Source organism: Crocuta crocuta, unplaced genomic scaffold (assembly GCF_008692635.1).
Source record: "Crocuta crocuta isolate KB4526 unplaced genomic scaffold, BGI_CrCroc_1.0 scaffold762, whole genome shotgun sequence".
NCBI classification, from domain to species: domain Eukaryota; kingdom Metazoa; phylum Chordata; class Mammalia; order Carnivora; family Hyaenidae; genus Crocuta; species Crocuta crocuta.
This window is the reverse complement of record NW_027529524.1, coordinates 580,691-604,798: the sequence shown is the minus strand read 5'-3', so window position 1 is coordinate 604,798 and position 24,108 is coordinate 580,691. Positions and strand designations below refer to the sequence as shown.

Genomic DNA, 24,108 nt, shown 5'->3' with positions numbered 1-24,108 from the left:
GACTGCCAGCTCAGACCGTGGAGCCTATTTCAGTCTCTGACTCCCTCTCTCTCTGACCCTCCCTTGCTCACGCTGTCTCTCTCTCTCTCTCTCCTAGAAATAAATAAAAAACATTAAAAATAAAAAAATTTAAAAAAAATAAAAAAGAAATAAAGCATTAAAAAAATTTTTTAATTAAAAAATAAATTAACATTTTTTTACAGGGTAGCCTCTCAATTTTTCTTCTCCCGTTCCCCCTGGCTGGAATGCAGGCAGATGGATAGAAGCCAAAACAGCTACCTTAGACCACAAGATGGAAGTCATGTGTTGATGATGACAAAGCAACAAAATTAAAGAAGTTCTGCTCCCCAATCCTACAGGTCTACCATGACTGCCCTGAACCACTTATGCTCAGCCCATTTAAGGTACTGTTGTCCTAGCCTTTGTTTTAGCAGCCAAACATGTTTCTAACTAATACACTTGGCTAGAAATCTATATGGGAGCCAAAGGCAACACCCACAGACATGTGCTTATCAGGGTCTAATCTAAGCTGCTGTAATAAAGACAACCCAAAATGCAATTATTTAAATAAGGTAGAAGTTTACATCTCTCTCAAGTAAAAACCTCAGTGTAAGCAGACAGGGCTGATATGGTAAGAGTGGCCCTAGCTGGCCCTGGCTGGCCCATCAGTATCACTCAGAATCCCAGGCTCCTTCCATCTGGTGGCTCTGCCATACCATTGAGAATTGTCCTTGTTTGCATGGTCAAAAGAAGTCTCTATCAAGTCTGCATCCCAGTCCCAAGAAAGTGGAATGAAAACAAAATGGAGGGGGGCGCACCTGGGTGGCTCAGTCAGTTAAGTGTTGACTTTGGCTCAGGTCATTATCTCATGGTTCAAGAGTTTGAGCCCCACGTGGGGCTCCGTCCCAACAGTGTAGAGTCTGCTTGGGATTCTCTCTCTCCCCCTCTCTCTCCNCCAGTCCCAAGAAAGTGGAATGAAAACAAAATGGAGGGGGGCGCACCTGGGTGGCTCAGTCAGTTAAGTGTTGACTTTGGCTCAGGTCATTATCTCATGGTTCAAGAGTTTGAGCCCCACGTGGGGCTCTGTCCCAACAGTGGAGAGTCTGCTTGGGATTCTCTCTCTCCCCCTCTCTCTCTATGTTCCTTCCCCATTTTCTCTCTCTCTCTGTCTCTCTCTCTGTCTCTCTCAAAATAAATAAATAAACTAAAAAAAATACTTTTAAGAAAAAATAGGGAACAAGTAGGGACATGGAAACTCACCCAGCTCTTGCGCTTATATTCTGTTGGTAATACGACAGGCTGGGAAATGTGGTCGCTAGTTTGTTTACCATGTGCACAGCTGTAACTCTAACACTATATTAGAAGAGAATGGATTTTGGTAGACAACAACGTGCAAAAGAGAGGAGGTCAACTATGATGGGAAACTGTTCAAGGAAACGCCACATTGCCTGGTGGCAAATCAAAGCAGACAAAGAAGTGGGTCATTGGAGTTGGGGCCCTGTTCCAGTTCTCCATGAGGCCCAGTCCGGTACGGAAGGACCATGACCTGAGAGGCTTTGGACCTAAAAACATCAGATCTTTATTCCCCTCCTTAGGCTCCCAAGTAGATTTTCAGTAGATTTCCATTTGGTGAAGGTGATCCTGGCTAGTCTGTTTTTTGCATCATTAAAAAGCCTGGTGAATGCAACCTGTTTTCACCCCAGATGGAAGGAAGAAGGTAAATAATGCTTAAAATGACAGCCCTCCACTCCTACCAGCGTCTCCCCTTGTCCAAATTTCTTCTCATCAATCCAAGTCTTCTAATACTTACTTCCAGGGAACCAGTTCCAAAGGGAGAAAGCAACACACCATACTCTGCAACTTATCTCCTATCACAGGTTAAATAAAAAGAAATGATGGTGCCTGGGTGGCTCAGTCAATTAAGTGTCAGACTCTTGATTTAGTCTCAGGTCATGAGATGGAGCCCCAAGGCGGGCTCTGCACTGAGCCTGAAGCCTGCTTAAGATTCTCTCTCTCTCTCTCTCTCTCTCTCTCTCTCTCTCTCTGCCCCTCACCCACACATACATGCTCTCTCTTTTCCTCTCTTGCTACTTCTAGAAAAATAAATAAATAAATAAATAAATAAATAAATAAATAAATAAATAAATAAGAAATGATGGCCTCTCAAAATGCCTTACTACTCCCATGGGGAGCTCAGCTCCTTGAAAATTTCCTACAAAGAGCAAACCGGCTGGTAAACCGGGCAAGGCCCCTGTTGTGTAGACTTCTTTTGGCCAGTCTATTCTTTGTCCAGTTTGGGCACTTAAACATGGATCTAACTGACATCCTAGGATCTGCCACCTTTCATGGTGACNGCTCTGCACTGAGCCTGAAGCCTGCTTAAGATTCTCTCTCTCTCTCTCTCTCTCTCTGCCCCTCACCCACACATACATGCTCTCTCTTTTCCTCTCTTGCTACTTCTAGATAAATAAATAAATAAATAAATAAATAAATAAATAAATAAATAAATAAATAAGAAATGATGGCCTCTCAAAATGCCTTACTACTCCCATGGGGAGCTCAGCTCCTTGAAAATTTCCTACAAAGAGCAAACCGGCTGGTAAACCGGGCAAGGCCCCTGTTGTGTAGACTTCTTTTGGCCAGTCTATTCTTTGTCCAGTTTGGGCACTTAAACATGGATCTAACTGACATCCTAGGATCTGCCACCTTTCATGGTGACTGTAGTGCCAATTCCCATTTCCGGATCACCTCCAAGTTTTGGAAACTAGGCTGACTTGGACTGATTCACAGCCTACCACGTGATTTTAGCTGTGGAGTCAATATTACTCAATACGCCTCCACATTTATGGAGGATCTGTCCTCGCCTCACTCACATCCTTTGGGCCCCACCACTGGGGAGGGCCACTGACTTCCAATAGCAGCTCTGTGTCTGAAGGTTTCTCTGGTGTCCTGCCCCACTTGTGTCCAGAAAGCTGGGAATGCTGGAGAACTAAAGCCCCCTGAAAGCCGCCCTCAATCTGTAGCTACAAGAAAGGGGCATATAAATATCCCTGCTGGCACACTGCCCACCATGGGGCAATTGTGATGTTCTACACAATCCAGGGTTCCTCAGTGGGGCTAATTTCCATTCATCTGCAATGGTAAATTTGCTTGTCTTTTATTGACTCCCTTCCTTCCCTCTCCCACTGCCCCACTCCCCTACCCATGTTTCCTGGCACCACCTCTCAAATGCACTATTTGTCCTTGAATCCTTGTCTCGGAGGCTGCTTCTGGGGAAGAAGACTTCATATTAACAGGACCCGCTATGTGCCAGACAGTATTCTAAACCCTTTATGTGTAGAAGCTCACTTAATCCTCACAAAAAGCCTATGGCCCAGGTTCTGTCGTTATCCCCACTTTACAGATGAGGAAGCTGAGGCACAGAAATGTTAAATGACTGGCCCCAGATTCACACAGGTGCTAAGTGGCAGAGCCAGGGTTCAAACCCAGGCAGCATGGCTCCTGAGTCCACAGTCATAGCCAATGCTTCAGCGCCTCTTCCTAATACTTTCTCTGAAGTGGCTCTTCTGAGCTTCCTGAATTCCCCTCTAGGGCAGGGGATGTCCTTCCCCTGGACACTTGCCTCTTGGTATCCCCTCTCCTGTGACATCTTCTCTATTCTCCAATCCTTCAGGAAGCTCTCTCAGTCCCCCAGATTCTTACAGGACCTACACAGGATGTATGCCTTCTTGCTCTTTGTGTGCTCACCCCAGCCTCCGCACAGAAAGGACACTTGAGGGTAGAGGGGTCTATTGAAACAACGAGCTCCATGAGTAAGATCAAGGTTCATGGTTATACCTCAGACTCAAGATTATACCTCAGCAGAACCTCCTCCCCAGTCCTATTCTCATTCCAAGTAAGCAGCATCCTTTACATCAGCAACAAAAGTGTCTTTGGTTTCTAGTCCTTCCATTTCTTTTTTTGTTTGTTGAGTTTTATTTGTTTAAGTAATCTCTATACCCAGCATGAGGCTTGAACTCACGACCCAGAGATCAAGAGTTGCAGGCTCCTCCCTCTCCCTCTGCCCCTCCCCCGCTCATGCTGTGTGCANTTCCATATAACACCCAGTGCTCATCCCCACAAGTGCCCTCCTCCATGCCCATCTCTCCCCTCCCCCCCATACCCATCAGTTCTCAGTTTTGTTCTCAACATTCAAGAGTCTCTCATGGCTTGCCTCTCTCCCTCTCCCCCACTATTTTCCCCCTTCTTCTCCCCCATGGTCCTCCGTTAAGTTCCTCCTAATCCTCCTATACGCAGGGCCCCCTAATTCTTGAGAATTAAGCAAGGCATCAAAGGTAGAGTGGGGACCTCCCAAGAAACAGAAGGCCTGTCCCTAACCTCCCATAACTCCTTCATGTGGAAACCCAGTCCCTGTAAACAACCAAACCTGGGATATACCAGTGTCTCTATCTGCCCACAACACAGCTCCTACTCACCTCTATCCATCCCATCCCTCCGAGGTCTCCCAGTCCTGGGTGGCCAGTGATGTGTCTCATTCCCTCTCCCTTACTTCTTGCCACCAGAGGCTGCCCCGTGTAGCCCAGGTGAGAGGGTAGTGACCATGACTCATGTATTCAGGGGTCAGCTGGAAGAGGGCAAGGGAAGGGATGGCCTCAGGCTGTACCTCCCTGGATCCCTCTCTCACCACCTCCATCCCCCAGGTCTGGACTTAGATTTGGTGGGAAGGGGACCTAACTGCCCCTCCTCTGCTCTTTCATTCAAAATGCTTCTCAGGGGTAACTGTCTTGCTCAGTCAGTAGAGCATGTGACTCTTGATCTCAGGGCTGTGAGTTTGAGCCCCACATTAGGTGTAGAGATTACTTTTGAAAAGTTTTTTTTAATTAAAAAAAATGTGTCCCTAATGTTTTCCTCCATATCCTGGGGAGTGTGTGTGTTGGGGAGATAGGGGGTGATCCATTTCCTTTCCTCTTCTGAATACTAGCTCCCTCCCACCAAAAGGGCAGAGCTGGGATTCAAGGAAGGGCAGTCTCCCACCCTCACCCCCTAAGTGTCAAGGGGCAGCGAGAGAGCTTTCTAGTGTAAAAGGGACATAGATGCATGCCTTGCTTTTCTGCCAGACTCAAATGAAAGGTCACACCCTGGCAGAATTCCTCATGCCCCTATGAGCACACAGCACACATAGCCCCCGTGTAGTAGAAGGAATTCATGCTTTGACTGAAGACAACCTGGAACCTTGGGTTTGGCTTGGCACATTTATTAGCTGTTTCACAGTCCTACTCACCTGTTTTGTCACCTGTCATACATGGAGCCAACAGCAAAATCCCTTATGGTTACCTGTGAGAATTAAATTAGGACTATCAAAATGAGCGGTTCTTTTCCCTACAGGTATGGTGTACAAAGATATTCACTACAGCATTCATTGTCCCCACGAGTAAACATTTGAAAATAACCCATGCCCATAAGCAGAAGAATAATAATGCACAGCACCTTGTAGTTGGCCAGTGGGATACTATGTAGCCTCTGAAAGCTTAAGGCTTATGTATGTATGAAGTGTCATGTCTCAAGATATTATCTGTAATATAATATATACTTTTTAACTAAGCAGACACTCAAAACCATGTATATGGGCTGCTGCCATTTATGCCGAAAAGTTGGGGGGAGAGGCTGTAACTACATATGCTCCTTATATGTAAACAATTTCTCTGGAAAGGTATACAAAAAACTGGATAGGACATTTGTCTTTGGGGAGAACTGGAGGCTGGAAAATAGGGTGTGGGGCAAGGAGAGAGATTTTCTTCACTAAATCCTCTTCATTTCTCTTTGCACTTTTTATTGGGTACTTGTGGTATATATTCAAACAGATGAAGGGAAACTTAGGGAGCCAGGGGAGAAAGCTCTGGAACTAGGTAGGAAGATTCTTGCAGAGGGTCTCTGGGGAGTCTTAGCACCTCTTTTGCATCCTCCGTCTCCTTCCCAGTAGGAAAAAAAAGCCATTTTACAGGAAAAAGTGATTTGAATATCTGCCTAAATGTTCCAATACACCAAAAGAGTCACCCTGCTGTATTAATAACAGGAGACTCTTATGCATCCTCTCCGCAGACTGAAGTTTTACAAAATAAAAAAGAAAGAAAAATAAAATAAAATATGATGAACCTCCATGTACCTATCACCAGCTTCAACAGTCAGCAATACATGAACAATCTGTAGACCCAGCCACTCCTGGGATTACTTTTAAATAAATCCAAGATGCTATATTACATTTCACTTGTTAATATACATAAGTATGCATCTCTACAAGATAAATACTCCTTTTCTGCAAATGCATCGATAATAGAATTATCCCACTTTTTAAAAAATCAGCTATATTTTTAAAAATTTGTGGTAAAGTGTACATAACAAAATTTATCATCTGAAACATTTTTAAGTTACAGTTCAGCGGCAGTAAATATATCCTTATAGTATTTTGACATCACCAACCAAAAGGAGTGGGAACAGCGCATAAGGGTGCAGTCTGTACGTGATTGAAATTAAGCTGGTATAAATTCAAATTAGTGTTATAACTTTAGGGTATTAAAAGTAATCCCCATGGTAACTACAAAGAAAATAACTATGAAATATACACAAAAGTAAATAAAGGAATTTAAAATGTTTCACTATGAAAAAATCAACTAAACACAAAAGAAGACAGTAAAGCAAAAATAAAGGACAAATAAAGTTATAAGGCATCTAGATAAGAAATAGCAAGGGACACTGGGAAGGGGCTTCAGTGGGTTAAGCAGCCAACTCTTGGTTTAGGCTCAGGCCATGATCTCATTGTTCATGAGTTCAAGTTCTGCATCCAGATCCATGCTGACAGTGCAGAGACTGCTTGGTATTCTCTCTCTCTTTTCCCCTCCCTGATTAAGCTCACTTACTCTCTCAAAACAAATAAATAAACTTTTAAAATTAAAAAAAAAAAAGAAAAGAAACAGCAAAGTGGCAGAAGTAAGTCCCTCCTTCTCAGTAATTACTTTCAATGTAAACGGATTAAACTCTCCAATCAAAATACAGAGATTGGCAGACTGGATTTTTAAAAAATACAGGGGTGCCTGGGTGGCTCAATCAGTTAAGCCTCTGACTCTTTATTTTGGCTCAGGTAATGATCTTACAGTGGTTTGTGAGTTCAAGCTCTGCATTGAGCCCCACATCCGGCTCCAAGCTGACAGTGCAGAGCCTGCTTGGGATTCTCTCTCTCCCTCTCTCTCTCTCTGACCCTCCCCCACTTGTTCTCTCTCTCTCAAAATAAATAAATAAACCTTTAAAAACTGTTTGGTCGCCTGGGTGGCCCAGTCACTTGAGGGTCCAACTTCAGCTCAGGTCATGATCTCACAGTTTGTGGGTTCAGCCCCAAGCCAGGCTTTGCACTGACAGCACGGAGGTTGCTTTGGATTCTCTGTCTCCCTCTCCCTCTGCTCCTCCCCTGCTTGTGCTCTCTCTCAAGAAAAAAATAAGCATTAAAAAATTTTTAAGAATATTTTAAAAATAAAAAGATAAATTTTAAAAAGTTTACAAGAGACAAAGAAGAACATTATACATATATACAAGGTTCGATACAGCAAGGGCATATAAGAATTAGAACATTTACACACCTAATTACAGACCACCAAAATATATCAAGCAAAAAGGGTCAAAATTTAAGGGAGAAAGGCAGTCTACAATCATAGTAGGAGATGTCAGTAACCCATTCTTAACAATAAACAGGATAATCAGACAAAAAGTAAGTGAGAACATAAAGGACTTAAACAACACAATAAGCCAACTAAATCTAAGAGACATCATGTACAGAATGCTATCCAACAGCAACGGCACACACACCCTTCTCTAGTGCACATGAGACATTTTCCAGGATACACCATGTGTTAGGCCATAAATTATATCTCAATAGATTCCAAAGATAGATACCACACACAGTATCTTCTTCAATCACAATAGGATGAAGTTAGCGATCAACAACAAAAGTAGAACTGGAATACTCAAATTGAACAACACACTTTTAAACAACCAATAGACCAAAAAAGAGATCACAAGGGGAATTAGAAAATACTTAAATATGTATGAAAATTAAAATTCAACATACCAAAACTTATGGGATGCAGCAAAAGCGGTAGTAAGAGGGAAATGTATAACTATAAACATTTACATTAAAAACAACAACAACAAGAAAGTTCTCAAATCAACAACCTACATTTACAGCTAAAGGAACTAGAAAAAGAACAAACTAAACCCAAAGCTAGCAGAAGGAAGGAAATAATAAAGATCAGAGCAGATATAAGTAAAATAGAAACTAGAAAAACAATAGAGAAAATCAATGAAAGCAAAAGTTGTTTTTTTTTAAAAGATCAACAAAATTGACAGCCTTTAGATAGCCACATTAAGAAAAAAGAGAAGATACAAATTACTAGAACCAGAAATGAAATTGGGTACATTATTCCTGTTTCTACAGAAATGAAAAGGATTGTAAGTGGGTATTGTGAGCAACCCATATGTTAGCAAATTGGAAAACCTAGATGAAATGGTCGAATCTATTTTTAGTAACATGTGAGTCTTCACCTTTGACACACCAACTTGCATTATCTTTTCTTTATTGAAATATAGCACACATAAAATGCACAAGTCTTATGTGTACAACTTATTGACTTTTACATGGATTGTCACCAGAGTAACCACAACTCATATCTAGATATGGAACTGAGGCACCTAGGTGGGTCCGTCAGTTGAGTGTCTGACTTTGGCTCAGGTCATGATCTTGCATTTCCTGAATTTGAGCCCTGCATCTGGCTCGCTGCTGTCACCACTTCATATTTTCTGCCCTTCCCCTGTACGTGCTCTTTCTCTCAAAAATAAATAAATATTTTTTAAAAAGATATGGAACATTACCCACCCCAGAAGTTTCTCTTGTGCCCTTTCCAGCCATTTCCCACCCTCTCCCCCAAATTTAATTTTAAAACATAATTTCATTATAAATTTTTTATGTAAAATCTCAAGTCTTTTAGTTCCCTTAAAACATTTCTTTTCACTTTTCAGCTTCTCCCAAATGAAATCCCTCTGAATATTTTTTACAAAATGTTTCATTGTTCTCTGAATTAGAATTTTATTCCATTTTTAGAGTACATGGAGTAACAGAACAAAAGATGTGCATTCTTCTACAAATAATTGTCATGGAAAGGTGGAATTCTTTATAGACTGAAAGAATTATGAGTCATATTGCTTAAATGCATGCAATGTGTGGCCCTTGCTTAGATCCTGATTCTCACAAACCAACTGTAAAAGGACATTTCTGAGACAATCAGGAAAATTTGAACATAGAGAAGCCATAGCAGATGATATTATGGGTTATGGTTAATTTTGTTAGGTATGATCATTGGGGTGATATGGTCTTAAAACTCTTCTGATGTTAAGTATACAAACAATGGTATATACAGATTAACTGATATGAAATCTGGCATTTACTTTAAAATTCTCCAGTGGGAGGGGGAGGCCAGATGAAGCAAGGCTGGAAAACTCAAAAATTGTTGAAGCCAGGTTATCTGTGTATTCTACCTGCTTTTGTGTATGTTTGAAAGTTTCCATAATAAAAAATTATAATATAAAAAGTTTTAACCCCCTTTGACCTCTCAGATCAAACAAATAAAAAGACTAGACAAAACACACACAAAGACCCTGCCACACAATAGGCACTGTCGAAAATATCAAACAAATAAATAATAAAGCTCGGGGAATATGAGTATTGAATCATCTTTCAAGTTACACCTACCACTGAAATTAATAAATGAGCCATTCAACGGGCACCTGGGTGGCTCAGTCAGTTAATCGTCCAACTTTGGCTCAGGTCATGATCTCATAGTCCGTGGGTTCGAGCCCCACATTGGGCTCTGTGCTGACAGCTCCGAGCCTGGAGCTTGTTACAGATTCTGTGTCTCCCCCTCTCTCTGCCCCTCCCCTGTTCATGCTCTTCTTCTCTCTCTCCCAAAATGAAAACTGCTAAAATTTTTTTTTATATTTTTATTTATTTCTAGGAGAGAGAGAGACAGCGTGAGCACGGGAGGGTCAGAGAGAGAGGGAGACACAGACTCTGAAATAGGCTCCAGGCTCTGAGCTGGCAGTCAGCACAGAGCCCGACGCGGGGCTCGAACCCACGAACCACGAGATCATGACCTAAGCGAAAGTCGGACGCTTAACCGACTAAGCCACCCAGGCGCCCCTAAAATTTTTTTTAAATAAATGAGCCATTCATACATTAGTCTTTCATGAGTGTTATAGCATGAGTCAGTTCTTTGGAGCCTAGTCATATCTGCATTTTTAAAATCCCATTTCTGAGACAGACCTTTTGGAAAAATGGCCAAATGAAGGTAAAGCCACCCTGTTAGAGCCACCTATTATCCTTGCTCGGATGACATCTTTCTATCCATTACCACAAAACCTACCTCATAAGATTGCTGTATTAAATGAAGGTAAAGTACATAAATTAGCACCTACCACAGCAACTGACAGGAAGCAGTAATTCGATAAACATTACGCCCCTGTAGCAGCCACTTCCTGTGCCCTGTATCTTCTCTGCCCCTTTTTGATTTCAGCTATGGCTGAGGTAGACAGTTCTTTGGAGCTCAGACTCACCTAAATCATCCCAACCTGGACCTTTTCCAGAGCCTCAGTGCCCCATGGGCAAGCACAAGTGGGAAAAGCAGGGAAACTAACGTCTCAGAGTCAACCTGCAATCAATCAGAGAATGGAAATTGGTGCCTAAATATTCCTGCCTCCTGTCCTTCCAGTGGGCAATTTCCAGAGACATTCTGTTTCTCTCTTCAAAAAGTTCCAGTGGAATCAAATTCCCATTGCACACAACAGTAACTTCACTATTATCCTCCTAAATTGGCTTTTCCTTCTTCACAATATCACATTGCCTCACTTCTGCTTTCTGGAATCACCTAAATTAACTGCCTACACCTACATCTCAGGCTCTGCTTTCAGGGGCACGAAAATTAAGACTGTCCCTTTCCCCGTTCACCTCTCCCATAATCCACTGCTCTCCTTTCACTGGATTTCCCCAACCAACACTCCAGTCAAATCTGGACTATAATATTAACACAGAGAATTACAATCCATTGGTTTACTGGTCTCTCCTCATGACTGGAGCACAAACTGGTCAAGGGCAGGGACCCAGTGACATGCTTGGGATCCCCAGTGTCCGGTAGAAGAGAGAGAAGGAAGCAAGTAAGCATTGCACCAAGCTGTGGTAGTCATTAGGCTGTTCACCAATTTTCCTATTTTCTGCCTTCTTCCAGGCACATGGTAGGATTGAATTTCTCGGCACTCTTGAAGTTAAGCATATCCAAATAACTTGCTCTCCTCAGTGAAATGTGAGCATAAAAATGTGTGTTGTTTTTTCTGGGCAGAAGTGCTAATTGACAATGCAATGACAGATATTACAGCGCCCTCTTTTGGTGGCGCTTTATTTAGCCTGGATCTCCAAGTGATTACGTGATCGGAGGCCCCTAACCCCATCCCACTGACCCAACAGGTAGCATGAGTGAGCAATAAAACTGTTGTGTTAAACTACTGAGATTGTGGTGGTGTTTGTTACTGCAGCATTACTTACCCATTCTGACTGATACAACCTGAGATAGGAGTGCATCTAGAGTTCACAGACACACAAAGGTATCAGATCTCTCAGAGGTTCAGAAAAGCTTCCTAGAGAAACTGGAGATAAGCCTTAAAAGATGAATATTCAACTACCCAACAAGGAAGAGAGAGGGCAAAGCAATCTGCGTTGAGTAAAGGCTTGGGAGTATGGAACCCCAGAGTAGAGTTAGGGAACTGAAGGACATTTAGGAAGTTTTAGGGTGGGAGAGGGAAGGGGAGGCTAGATGGGAGAGGGGCGAGGAGTAAGATGAGAGCGTGGAGGGCAGCATGCCCTATTAAAAGCGAAGTTGGTAGCCTGTAAGGCAATTAGTTCTATGGCATTTTGGATAAAGGAAGTGATAGGTTTTCAAATGCATTTCAAAAACATTATTCTGGAAACAGTATGGAAGGTGAATTGGAAGATCAGTTAGGAGACATTTATAATCCTTGCAAGAGACGAGGGCCTAAACAGAAGCAGAGACTTGGGGAAGGAGAGCCAGGACAAGTGAGGAGTAGACCCTGGAGGCCCCTCTGCGCTCTCCGCTGAGCTCCCTGGACACCCCAGCTGCCTGCATCTTCACACTTACCCCAGCATACTCTGCCTATTTATTAACTGTAGTCTTCTTGAGCCCATGAAATGTCTTTTTGGTTTTTTACAAATTAACATTTTATTATTCAATTTGAAGGGCAGTGGAATACTACAGAGGTTTTTAGCTTCCTGGGAAACCAACAAGAGAAGCAAAATGTGACCAATAAATAGATACGGATTTTTAGCTTCTAAAGAGATAGGTTTCTTTTTCAAGGGTTATATTTGACAGGACAATTTTCTGTATTAAAATGACTATTCACTACTAAATCAATTTATTTCTCATTTGTTTAAAAAATTTTTAATAGCAGTAAAATACACATAACATTTACCATCTTAACCATTTTCAAATGTACATTTCAGTGGTATTAAACACATTCATAATGTCCTACAACCATCACCACCATCCATCTCCACAACTCATTTCATCTTGTAAAACTGAAACTCTGTAACCATTAAACACTAACTCCTTGTTCCCTCACCCCCTCACCCTGGTAACCACCATTCTGCTTTTTCTGTCTCTATGATGTTGACTTCTCTAAGTATCTCATATAAATGGAATCATACAGTATTTATCCTTCTGTGTCTGGCTAATTTCCCTTAGCACAAGGTCCTTAAGTTCATACATGTTATAGCCTGTGTCAGAATTTTCATCCTTTTTAAAACTGAGTAGTATTCTATTGTATGTGTACCCATATTTTGCTTACCCAGTCATCTGATTATGGGCATTTGGGTTGTTTTTAAATTTTAGCTACTGCAAGTAATGTTGCTATGAATATGGATGTACTACTATCCTCTGAGACTCTGCTTTCAATTCTTTTGGCTGTATACACAGAAGTAGAGTTTCTGAATCACATAGTAATTCTATTCTTTTTTTTACATTTTTATTTTATTTTTGAGAGAGAGAGAGAGAGCAGGGGATGGGGCAAAGAAAGAGGAGAAGAGAGAATCCCAAGCAGGCTCCGCAACTCTGAGCACAGAGCCCAATGCGGGGCTCGAACTCACGAACCGTGAGATCATAACTTGAGCTAAAATTCAAGAGTTGGTTGTTTAACTGACTGAGTCACCCAGGTGTCCCAATAATTCTATTTTTAATTTTTCTGAGGAAACACCATACTGTTTTCATAGTGGCTATACCATTTTGTAGTCCCATCAACAAGGGTTTCAGCAAATGTGTCTTACTCTCCTTTGAACCACCAGCACTAGCTCACCATTGGCACACTGTAGAAACTCATATACTTATTAAATAGATGGGGAAAGGATTTGGTGGCTAAGCATATATGAGGGATAAAGGGCAAAGAGAAGTCCATATTGAATCCCAGGTTAGAGCTTGGCTGGTAAGATGAACGGTGACACCGGGGCGCCTGCGTGGCTCAATTGGTTAAGCCTCTGACTTCAACTCAGGTCATGATCTCGTGGTCTGTGAGTTCGAGCCCCATGTGTGGCTCAGGGCCTGGAGCCTGCCTCAGATTCTGTGTCTTCCTCTCTTACTGCCTCTCCCCAGCCTGCACTCTGTCTCTCTCTCAAAAATAAATAAATATTAAAAAAAAAAAAAAGATGAACGGTGACACCTATAGGAGAAGAAATGGATTTGGGGAGAAAGAGAACAGACTCTATCAGGACATACTGTGTTTTAAGTACCTTTAGAACACTCGGGAGGAGATGGACATTCTAGACTGGAAACAGGAGGCAGGTCTGGTGGGAGACAGATATGTGAGAATCTGTATCAGTTAAGGTTCTCCATAGAAGCAGAAACATAAATACAAAGAGACTTGTTTTAAGGAAATGGTTTATGCAATTATGGGGACTGCTGAGTCCAAAATCCATATGGCAGGCCAGCAGGCTGGAAACTCAGAGAAGAGTTGATGCTGTGGTCTTGAGTTGGAATTTGTCCAGCAGTCTGGCAGGCTGGAAACTGAAGCAGGATTTTTATGTTATAGTCTAGAAGCAGAATTCCTTCTCTGGGAAACCTTGGTTTTTTGCTCCTAAGGTCGTCAACTGATTAGATGACGCCCACGCACATTACCAAGAAGAATCTCCTTTGCTTAGAGTCAAATGAGTGTAAATGTTAATCATATTTGCAAATTACCTTCACAGAAATATCCAGAATTGCTACTGTGGCACACCCAAGTTGACACATGCAACTAACCATCAGAGTCATCAAGGTGGCGACCAACCTCTTAACAGCACAAGGGATCACGCAGGGAGAACAAAATAAAGGGCAAGGACCCCAAGAGTAAAAAGAGAGACAAAGGAAGAGTGAGGGGTTGCAGATGAGGCTGAGGTTGTAGAAGGAAGGGAACCCAAAGAAAGAGATGTCAGAAACCGAAGGAAGGCAATGTATCAAAGCAGCATGGTCAAATGTGCCACCGGCTGCAGAAGGCTCAAGTGAAGGGAGCACTGAAAATCAGGAAGCCTTTAGTGACCTTTGCACAAGCAGCAGCAGTGCTACTGCTGTTTGGGAGTGTAAATCGGTACAACTGCTTCAGAAGAGTCTTCAGCATCAGGCAGGGGGGTTGAACACGTGAAAAGCCCATCGCTTGCAGGTGTATAGCAGTAACCCCTTATCCGTGGTTTCGCTTTCCACAGCTGCACTTACCCATAGTCAACCTCATCTGAAAGCAGATGATCCTCCTGTCAACAGGAACCTAATGCCTGTCATTCACTTCACTTTATCTCATCACATAGGCAACTTATCATCTCACGTCATCATAAGAAGACTGAATACAGTACCAAAAGACATTTTTTAAATGTTGGTTTTTGGTTTGTTTGTTTGTTTTTTGAGAGAGAGCAAGACAGACAGCGTGAGCAGGGGAGGGTCAAAGAGAGAGGGAAACACAGAATCGGAAGCAGCTCAAGGCTCTGAGCTGTCAGCACAGAGCCCAACGCGGGGCCCGAACCCACGAACCATGAGATCATGACCTGAGCCGAAGTCGGATGCTCAATCAACTGAGCCACCCAGGCGCCCCCCCAAAAAACATTTTGAGACAGACCACATTCATACAACTTTTATTACAGTATATTGTTATAATTTTTCTGTTTTATTGTGTTATTCTTGTTCATCTCTTCCTGTGCCTAATTTATAAATTCAAATTTATCATAGGTACGTATGTATTGAAAACAATAGTATGGGGCATGTGGGTGGCTCACTCAGTTAAGTGACTCTTGGTTTTGGCTCGGGTCATGATCTCATGGTTTTGTGAGTTCAAGGCCCACATCGGTCTCTGTGCTGGCAGCGCAGAGCCTGCACTGGATTCTCTCTCCCTCTCTCTCTCTCTGCCACTCCCCAACTCTTGCTGTCTCTGTTTCTCTCAAAAAAAAACAAACAAACAAAAAAAAAACTTAAAAACAAAACAAAACAAAGCAAAGGGCAGCTGAGTGGCTCAATCAGTTAAGCATCCAGCTCTTGACTTCGATAGTGCAGGTCATGATCTCACAGTTCATGAGTTTGAGCCCCACATGGGGTTTAGCACTGACAGCGTGAAGCCTGCTTGGGATTCTCTCTCCCTCTCTCTCTCTCTGTCTCTGTCTCTCTCGAAATAAACTTTTAAAAAAGAGAATTAAAAAAACAATAGTATATGTGGGGTTCAGTACCTCTACAGTGTCAGGTATCCACTGAAGATCTTGGAACCTGATCCCCATGGATAAGTGGGGGCTTACCGTTACTGTGTAGCTCACAGACTGGCAGTGCTGACATTACCAGAAGCTTGTAGAGATGCAGAATCTTAGGCGCCATCTAGACCTACTGACTCAGAATCTGCATTTGAACAACAAATCTCCAGATGATTCACATGCACAGTGAACTGTGAGTGTGAGAAATACTTCATCTTCAAACTTTAAAAGTTTGCAAACTATGTATGTACTCCTTGCACATTTTTATGCTATTACCTAAATTTTCCTCAAATGTTTAAATAGTTGCAAAAAGATGCAATTTCCAGCGTGTTGTGAACGTTGACCTTTAAAAAAAATGTTATTGGGGTACCTGGGTGGCTCAGTCCGTTAAGCATCAGACTTCAGCCCAAGTCATGATCTCACAGTTCCTGAGTTCCAGCCTGTCATGGGGCTCTCTGCTCTCAGCACAGAGCCTGCTTCAGATTCTGTCCCCCATTCTCTCTACCCATCCCCCACTCTCTCTTTTCTCTCTCAAAAAAAAAAAAGTATTTAAAAAGGGGGGGGAAAGCACATGACCACTCTCTTCTTTAACAGTCAGAAATTTCACACTGTTCCATTTCTTCTGAATTCATGTTTCTATTTCAACCTATCAAAACATTATCTTTTTTCAATATAAATAAGATAGAAAAAGTCTCTGCCTTAATTTTTCTTTTTTATTTTAGAGAGAGAGACAGACTCTTAAGCAGGCTCCATGCTCCAATCTCACAACCCTGGGATCATGACCAGAGCCGAAATGAGTCAGACGCTTAACCAACTGAGCCACCCAGGTGCCCCTCAAAACATTATCTTAATAAAATATATCTTATGCTTTAAAGTCTCCTATTCTCTGCAACAAAAATATGTATATAGGTTAAAATTGAATTTTTAGGGGCGCCTGGCTGGTTCAGTCAGTAGAACATGTGACTCTTGATATCAGGGTCATGAGTTTGAGCCCCATGTTAGGTGGAGAGGTTACTCAAAATAAATACATAAAGCTTCTTTAAATTGAATTTTAAAATTTTCCTGTAGCCTTACAGCTCTAAACTTTAAATTTTTTCTTCTGGATTAATTATTATGATTATAATTAATAATTAATTTGTCAAAATAACATTAATATATTACAAACTTTGCTAAATTAAGCATAAAAATAGGAGTGCCTGGGTAGCTCAGTCGGTTAAGCATGGGACATCGGCACAGGTCATGATCTTACAGTTTGTGAGTTAAAGCTCCACGTCAGGCTCTGTGCTGACAGCTCAGAGCCTGGAGCCTGCTTCAGATTCTGTGTCTCCCTTTCTCTCTGCCCTTCCCCTCACACTCTCTCTCTCTCTCAAAAATAAATAAGCAAAAAACAAACAAACAAAAAGAGTGGCACGCTCTTCCAGCTGAGCCAGCCAGGCGCCCTTGGTGATGGTTTCTTAGATATGGACACCAAAAGCACAAGTAACAAAAGGAAAAATAGATAAATTGGACTTCATCCAAATTAAAAATATTTGTGCATCTAAAGACTTTTTTTTAGTAAGCTCTACACCCAACATACAGCCTGAAGAGTCTCACTCTACTGACTGAGCCAGCCAGGTACCCCAATCTAAAGACATTTTATAAAGAAAGTAAAAAAGACAACCTACAGAACGGGAGACATATTTGTAAAGCATATACCCTGTAAGGATCTAGTATGCAGAATATATAAAGAACCCTTACAATTCAACAACAAAAAAGCAAACAATTCAATTTAAAAATAGTCAAAGGACTTGAATAGATATTTCCCAGAGAAAATATACAAGTGGCACCAACAACCACATGAAAAGATAATATCGTTCATCATTAGGGAAATGCAAATTAAAACCATAATAAGATACCACTTCATACCCACTAGGAAGTGAGAGCTAGGATGTGGAGAAAATGGAACCTTCATACAACGTGCTGGTGGGAATATAAAATGATTTAGCAGCTGTGGAAAATGGCTTGATGGTTCCTTAAAAGTTAAATATAGAATTACCATACTACCCAGAAATTCAACTCCTAGGTACATACCCCAAAAAACTAAAAACAGGTACTCAACAAATACATGTACATAGCAGCACTATCCATAATCACACCAAAAGATGGAAATAGCCCAAACATCCATCAACAGAGGAATGAACAAATTGGGTCTATACATGATTGGAGTATCAGTCAGCTATAAAAAGGAATGAAGAACTGGGGCGCCTGGGTGGCTCAGTTGGTTAAGTGTCAAACTTTGGCTCAGGTCATGATCTCATGGCTCATGAGTTCAAGCCCTACATCAGGCTCTATATTGACAGTGTGGAGTCTGCTTGGGATTTTCTCTCTCACTCTCTCTTTGCATCCCCAGCTCATGTACTCTCTCTCTCTCAAAATAAATAAGTAAACTTTTAAAAAAATCACCTTATACAAAAAAAAAAATTAGAAGGGGCAGTATGTATGTGAAAGAAGCCAGACACAGGGCCACATAGTGTAGGATTCCATTTATACAAAATATCCAGAATATATTTTTATATATATATATTTCCACAGAAATGGAACACATATTGGCGATTGCTGGAAGCTGGAGGAAGGAGGGAAGCAACTGTTTAAGGGGTACTGGCTTTCTTTTGGGGTGATAAAAATGTTTTGGAGTGAGACAGAGGTGGGGGTTGCACAACATTGTGAATGTACTAAATGCTACTGAATTTTTCACCTCAAAATGGTTAACTGTATGTTATGTCGATTTTACCTCAATAATAAAAAGGGTAAAATGATAAGTGCACATAACTTTGTTGTAATGACAGAGAAAGTAGCTGACTTGTAGAATGATGTCACTAGGTCACTCAGTTTCTCAGAACCAAGATAGATTTCGGAATTGTCCCTTTGGTGCCCTGGTGTTTCCACTCTCCTGATTCCCCCTGGGGCCTACTTTCTGTGGTAAGGGAGGGTTGAGCAAGAGAATGGGGACACGTGCTTCTCCTTCACAGAGGCCTCTTCAGGTCCATCAGCACCCCTATGCCTTTTGGGAGAGTCTGATCTGAGAAGGGTTCCCTTATATTTATTCAGGTCCACCTACCCCTTGAGCAGTCCTGTCACACTACAGGGATACATGTCCCTAGTTTGAAGCCTGCTGCCCTGGAGAAGATTACATGTCATACCCAGAGATGAGTAAAAGAGGTCTCACAGCAGCATTGTTTAAGTAACCAGTTTAAATAATGCAAATGTTCATCAACAGGACAAAGGATTAACTGAGGTGTAAGCACGCAATAGAACGAAGGTTGCAACTATACAACTCAACAAAATCAGAACGAGTTAAAAAACACATAAATGACGACTCTATCTATATGAACATCTAATGCACAAGGCTAAACAGCATGCTATTTAGGAATACCAACAATGCACAGATAAAGGAAATTTCAAGACAAGAAATGGATCTATATTTGAGAAATTCAGAGTAGCAGTCACCCTGCAGGAAGGGAGAGGGATGCAGTCAGTGTGGAGACCAAAGGACATCTGAGGTCCTGGGAATTTTTGTTTGTTTGTTTGTTTGTTTGGAGAGAGAGAGAGAGAGAGAAACAGAGAGAAAGAGTCCCAAGCAGGCTCCACGTCACCAGCGCAGAGCCGGACTCCAGGCTGGAACCCATGAACCGTGAGATCATGACCTGAGCCAAAATCAAAGTTGGATGCTTAACCAACCGAGCCGCCCAGGTGCCCCCTGGGAATTTATTTCTTAAGCTATGGTCAGGTAGCCAAGTATTCTGTTTCATTTGTCTTTAACTACACGTGCTCATTTTATACGGTCTTCAATGTGTATATGTATTCGCAATACACGTTCTTAGAAGAGAGGATGAGCGTGAAGAGAGTCACGGAGGGTAAACAGTCACAATGCTGGCTACGCTGGGAAGGGGAAGGAGAAGTGTGGTGGCAGCCAAGAGGGACCAGGCTGAAGAAAGATTTTTTTCTCTTAATGAAGCAAAGATTGGTCTGGGTTTAAAGGGGCAAGTAAAAGCCCAAGAGGGCAAGAAATAGAGCAAGATTCAGAGTGGGATATAGGAGGAAAGGAAGGACTTTCAACAGGCCCTGACATTAAGGAAAGGGGAATAAGGATGAGTGAAGAAAGGGATGTTTGGGGTGTGAAAGAGAGCACTCTAGTCTGCTGAGAGAAGGGAATTGATCAGGAGAGGGGTAGGGGACTCAGGAGAGTGGGCAAGTAGAAAGGGCATCATGGTGGGGGAAGGGGCTCTTCCAGGCACAGAAAGCCCCCTCCTAACCCCCACTCCCACCAACCCAACTGAAGGGTGCAGCTAAAGTCAGAGCAGCTGAGTGCTGCACGTGAGAAAGGGAGGGAGGGGATGTAAGAGAAAGGGGAGAACAAGATGCAAGAGATGCCCAGAGGCCTCCCTGGGGAGTGGGGCAGGCATACTCTCTGCACCCCCACCCTCCAGGGAGACATCTGAGAATGTGTACGCTGGCATTTCAAATTTCAGAGAGGATGAAGTTCCAGATGCTGTTAATCACCAGCAGGTGATCCTGGAAAGAAAGTGGATGAAATGGAGACAAGATAAAAGTTATTAGAAGAAGGTCAAGAAGCTTTGAAGAAACCAGGAATGTCAGTTGCTGGAGGGCAGGGGAACTGGGTAGGGGCTGGAAGGAGGCCTTTCAGTCTGTACCCTTTTATACTTTTTGAATTTTGTGGTCTTTGGGGTTTTGGTTTTTGTTTAGTTGGTTGGTTGTTTTGGAGGGGGTGGCTTGGTTTGATTTGGGGCTTTGTTTTTGGAGAGAAGAAAAATGCTATTTATTGGTGTGGTGCCACCCAGAAGAATAGGGAGCTAGTGCTTAAAGTCCTAGCCTCCCTGTTGACTAACAAGCAGGGGTTTTTAAGGGTGAAAATTCAGGGTAAGGGTCTCAGGGTCTTGGCTCATGCCAAGTGATCAACTGTAATATTTCCTTTCTTGACCATCTTCTCCCTTTTGGCATCTCCTTGTCAGGTGTTGGCGTGAGGGCAGGGAGGCGGTCACTCTACTGCAGGGGCTTGGCTGTTCCTCTTTAGGGGCCTGGAACCACAAGACCTTCGCAGCAGACTGTGTTCAGTGATGTCATCTCTAGAGTACAAAGGCAGATGTTTTACATGCTGTGACTATTACTAAGCTGCAAACTATTAGTATTTCTTTTCTTGTAAATGTGGCACAGTATGTTTGACATCTCAGCCAGAACAGCATCCCACAGACTTTTAAGGAGGCAACATAATGTTATTTCCTAAGGCAAGTTTACAGGTTTCTTTAAGAGTGACCAAGGGCTCTGTGACTGGTCAGAGGCAGCTATGTTTAAATTGTGGGGTTCGAGGGGGCTTCCATCCCCAGTTTTAATCCCCCCAGCCCTTGTCTTTCGTCATTCCCCGACCTTGAGAGAGAGGGACAACGACTGCTCTAGCTACTTCCTATTGAGGAGGGGTGGAGGTCAGGATCATGGGGAATGAAAGTGTCCTGCTCCTGGGGCACCTGGGTGACTTACTAGGTTAAGTGTCTGACTCTGGCTCACATCACGATCTCACAGTTTGTGAGTTCGAGCCCCGCGTCATGCTCTGTGCTGACAACTCAGAGCCTGGAACCTGCTTCAGATTCTGTGTCCCCCTCTCTCTGCCCTTCCCTTGCTCACACTGTCTCTCTCTCTCAGAAATAAATAAACGTTAAAAAAATTTTTTTAAGTGTTTTGCTCCTAACCGTAAGTACTCTGGTGCCTGGCCTAACTTCAAAGCTTTGGACAACCATTAATTAGTTTCTGCTTTTGCTGCCTTTGAGCAGCATCTCATGCCACATTTATGAGTAAATAAATCATTAAAAGAACAGCCGAGATAGATAATCCCACTTGGGTTAACGCCCAGAGTACTGATGGAACGAACTCCTTGAGGAAATCAGAAAAACAGACCAGAATACTAATCCCATTTTGTTCCTGGGACTTGGTGGAAATTTACTGCAGCCAAATGGCTTGTCCTTTAATCCTGTCAAGGTGGGTTTCTACTTTTTGTTGAGCTACTATTACTTGAACAGTTGGCCAAAATTCCCAAGGTGATAGAAAGATTTTTGATCATGTGCTCCTGAGCCCTTATTCCCCACCAAGGTAAAATGCTCTCCCAAATGAATATCAAATGTATTCTCTTGATAAGCAAGCAAGTAACCCCATCTTGTATTGATTTCCTTCCTGTTCAATAAAATACACTTTTTGAATTTTGGACCATGCCAATAATTCTAAGAAAACATAAAATACACAGGACCATTTTTTTAAATTGTGGTGTGGATTAGGTCATTTGCATGGACACTAGCAGGCCTGGCTGGAGAGGCTGGCCTAAGCCAGGTACCACAGGCCTAGAAGTAGCTCAGGCAATCAAGGAGAGGTAGGGAGCAGCCAAGCAGGACTCAGGGTTCCTATAGCGAGCACAAGAGCTGAGTGTAGGTCAAAAGAAAGAAAAAGGAGTTGGAGGTTCTGTTGTTATACAGGAAAAATTTTACAAGCCTATAGATTAAAAGTCCAGACTGACTTCCCTCCTCCTTTCCTACTGGTAGCACAAGGAATATAAATTTTTCCAGTCTAGGCTAAGCATAATGCAAAAGTACACCCACTGCCCCAACTACTTTGAATGTCTCAGAGAAATGTGTAACTCTTCCTGTTTGAGATTATCTAGACCACTGCTTACCTCCATCAGTAACCAAGAGTGGTGCTCTAAGCCATGAGCTAACTACTCCTTGACCACTTTTCCCAGACATACACAAAAAATACACACTCCTCAGGGCGCCTGGATGACTCAGTTGGTTGAGCATCTGCCTCTTGATTTTCACTCAGGTCATGATCCCAGGGTTGTGGGATGGAGCCCTGCATCGAGCTCTGCACTGATAGCATGGAGCCTCCTTGGGATTCTCTCTCTCTCTCTCTCTCTCAAAATAAATAAACTTTAAAAAAAAAAAAAGGAGTGGAATATAGCTTTGAGCTTAGGTGTGTCTGGCACAAAAGCCAAAGTTCTTTCTCAGATTCATATGGCCTGACTATAAAGGAGATTTCTACAAAGAGGGCATTTTAGAATAAGGAGAACTGAGTAGAGGCATAAAAAGCAGAGAATTTAAAAGGGAAAGGCAAAGAGTCAAGCACCACCTAAACACTGCCCCCACTCTTCCACCAAAGGGTATCCCTTTGAGTTCAGGAATTCAGTTTAAGTCAGGAACAAACTTTTTATGGGTGGATCCTGGCTGAACTGAAGAGGAATGACTTTAGCAGTCATTTATTGCATGCCTTTTATTTGCAAAATATAACCCATGACATAATTCCTGCAATCAAGAAGTTTACAATCTAATGGAGGAAGTCGGAGGTCAAACCCATTATGTAACAGGCAGTTTCACCAGAATTGATGCTAAGAAAAATGCTCTAATCTCCTGAAGTATGTAATAAACCAATCCAATCAATGGGAAGCAGGGGCTTTTTTCCCTGGACTTCAATGGGTGGGGAAGTGAGCGTGCAAGAAAGAGGTGGGCAGTCTTAGAGGTGCTAATACAAGCCGTTAATAAATCCGTGGAGACTGCAGGTTAGTTTGCGAGTGACACAGAAAGAGAAGAATGAGGTGCACTGTTGATGGGAGGTTTTGTTTAAGGCGGTGGAGCTCTAACCTTGCCAGTCCTGTGGAGAAGCAGGAATGGATGGGAAGGACGGTTACAGTTGGAAAGATTAAAGATGGTAAAATCACACTGATATACATAATCGCATAATTAGAAGAATTAATACTAGGGCTAATTACACAGTAGGGGTGAAATGGGCAAGGTCATCGACAGTACATACAAGTGGAGGGTGTTTGCCTTGGCAAGAAGTGGGATCAATTATGAGAATGCAGGGAAAGGTCGGATGGGTGTGATGTTACACGACTGTGGGACACAGGAAAGTTGAGGGTACTGGATTGTTTCTGTAGATAGTTAAAACACCTTTTAGCCCAGAAAGGCTAGGGTGGTCACTAACTTCAGAAGAGTTGAAAAAGTCATGAAATGTGGCTGGAGAAACTGTGAACATACCCAACAGAGGAACAGCTCTTATAGTCGCGGGTAGGACTGGGCTCCTGGGAGGGGCTGCTGCTGCAACCCTGTCCAGCTGGCCAGAGCGGTGCTACCCCAACGAGCAGGTGGCAACACTGTCTGCGGGCGCTGGGCTGGCGGGGAGCGCGGGCAGGGGCGCGCGCTGGGGGAGGCGGAGCAGAC

At 42.6% G+C, this 24,108-nt stretch overlaps 1 protein-coding gene across 1 annotated transcript in view; it reads right to left on the bottom strand.

Moving 5' to 3' along the window:
- C2 (complement C2) overlaps window positions 1–24,062 on the bottom strand; it is a 40,374-nt gene extending 16,312 nt beyond the window's left edge. The window contains exon 1 of the mRNA XM_077760929.1: window positions 23,926–24,062. The gene's annotated coding sequence lies outside the window, so the exon portion shown is untranslated. The remainder of the gene's footprint in view (window positions 1–23,925) is intronic.
- Window positions 24,063–24,108: the final 46 nt, after the last annotated feature.